At 44.1% G+C, this 2,500-nt stretch overlaps 1 protein-coding gene across 2 annotated transcripts in view; it reads left to right on the top strand.

The window, feature by feature from the left end:
- Positions 1 to 2,500, top strand: part of LOC135114982 (beta-1,4-glucuronyltransferase 1-like) — a 114,992-nt gene that overhangs the window by 422 nt on the left and 112,070 nt on the right. The gene's annotated exons all lie outside the window — the stretch shown is intronic.

Below are 2,500 nucleotides of genomic sequence, written 5' to 3' on the forward strand. Positions count from 1 at the left end.
AAAATGAGTGAGATCACGTTTTATTATTGTTGATATTTGTAAGGTCCCCAGTGTAGTGTGACGGGTGTGTTATGTGATGTTAGTGAAGGTTGTGACGTGGAATAGGACCAGTGGTGAGGGTGTCATGTGTTACGTTTTCTGTTGTCGGCCAAGGTGGAACGTTCCGTGGCACATGACGCAAGGGGTTGTGTGTGGCCGTGTCGCGAACTCTACGGTGGGGCGTGACACGGATGCCGGTCACTCGTTCAGACCAGGCCGCTGCTCCGAGGGCCTCTAGGTGTGTGTGTGTGTGTGTGTGTGTGTGTGTGTGTGTGTGTGTAGTACAAAGTGCCGCCTCACGTGGTGCAGGTGTGCCGGGGGAGGGGGGAGGGAGAAGCTGTATCGTGACGTGGTGATTGGGAGAAGTCACAATCGCCGGGCACGTGTTTCCATAAGTGCACGTCGTGAGGTGATCATTGATGAGACTGTCCCAGGCGACCAGTGGCTGAGTTCAGGTGTGTGTGTGTGGACGTGAATAGAGGTTCAGTGATATTCTAAAATAGTTGTAGAGAAACACAGGCACACAGCTCCACACTTACACACACGCACGTACGCTGATGAGGGTTTTAATCTTTTCTCAGTAGTGTGATTACAAGATTTGGGCGTCACGTTCAGTACGATGCGGCAGGAAAACAAACAGTACGAGAAAAAAAAGTAACATCGACGAAGTACGAAGGAGTTGAAACCAAAATAAACCAAAAAGAAAGCGCTGGTTTTATGCAGGCATTAGATAAGTGTACAGTCACGCAAAGACTTAAATTAAAATGATGGTGAACGAAGGAAACAGCAACACACACACACACACACACACACACACACACACACACACACACACACACACACTCACACATGTTCTCACTTTAACTAATAGACAGCAAATCCTTTATCGTATATCGTATTTCTTCACTAACTTCACTAGTCCTCTAAGACTATACGTAAATAACTCTACGGTAAATACATCCACGATTTCACTCACTATCCAAAGGAGGCGATGGAGTGTCGCCCTGCCGCTGGGATTAGGCTGCCGAGGTGTCGTGGAGTGTGTGTTGGGTGAGGCAGTGGGGCAGGAGTGTGTGGTATAGTGTAGCAGAGGAGTGTGTTATTGGGCGCCTGCTGTGTATGCGTGAACCGTGATTGGTGAAGTTAGCGCTTGGGTTTACAGGGACAGTGATGCTGTTGGTGTGGTTAGGGGCTTGGCTGAGGGAGTGAGTGGCTTAGGGGCTGTGGTGTGGGGCTGTAACGGTAAGGAGTGACTGTTAGTAGGGCTGAAGGCTCGAGGGAGTGAGAAGCTTAGTGAGTTTGCTTGGAGCTTCGTGGGTAAGGAGTGACTAGTGTGAAAGTAAAGGTCTTTGAGAAGAAAGTACACTCGTGGTCAAAAGGCGAGTTAGAGGCTTGAGGTTAAGGGGAAAGAGGGGCTTGGGGGTTGTGGCCTAGGATTGTGAGGGTGAGGACTAAGGAGTGATGGATGTTGGTGTGAGCATAAAGGTTTTGTGAGAGGCAGGAACGGTCATGGTCAGAAATCCAGTAACCTTCTGCATTTACTTCCGTATGTCTTCTGCTTTCTCTCAGTCTCAAGTGTTCTGATTTGCTACCTGTCGCCGCTGCAACTGTTGTAGGTGCTGCTGCCACTATATTACTTTGAATGTTACTGCTTCTATAACTCTCCTTAATATGGTTGCCAGTACTATCGTCATCCAGTAATAAAACCTAACTATCTATAATTCTTAACCACCATATCCTTCATGTCAAATATAGTGATTGTGTAATAATTAGCCTAGGAAATATTTGTCCCTGCGTAGCGTGATTTGATAATATATTCTTAGCGATACGCATGTCCTTCATCAGCGGTAGTGTTATAATTAACCTAAAAAAATGGTTGTTCTTGCATCTGTTGTCACTAAAAAAAATGTCAGTATGTTTCAATACCTTGATTTGAATCCGTTAAAAGTGTATACGCTTCTTTATTTACAGCAGTGAATATCGTGTATGTATTTATTGTAGTTATGTAAGTCTTAATAATTTTAATCCACAAAACTAACAAACTAGCAGGTTAGAGGAGTAGAAAAATAAGAAAAGTTAAACACGTGGAAGTGAGTTGGGTACTGCTATTGTTTTTTTTTTTTTGTGCTTTCTCTCTTTTTTAAGTCCTTTGGCCATTAATAGATTGAGTAAAAGCGCTCGACCATTACCAAACCCTTGCACTGCGATAAGCTACCAACTCACAGCACTAAAGATAAACGTATGAAATCTTTATAAGCATGTACAAGAAAAGAAGTGGATTAAAGAAAAAGAGTTTGTAGTTGGTAGTCCGTATAATGTTTGAAGGTGGCTGTCCAGCAAAAAGAAAAGTCTCAGAGTTGCTGGTTAGAAGAAAACATGAAGCAAATGGCAGTGAAAGGGTTAACTATAACTTTACGTGGCCAGTGTGAAAGAAAGCGTACAATTAAGATCTATGAATCGA

This window comes from Scylla paramamosain, chromosome 2 (genome assembly GCF_035594125.1).
Source record: "Scylla paramamosain isolate STU-SP2022 chromosome 2, ASM3559412v1, whole genome shotgun sequence".
NCBI lineage: Eukaryota > Metazoa > Arthropoda > Malacostraca > Decapoda > Portunidae > Scylla > Scylla paramamosain.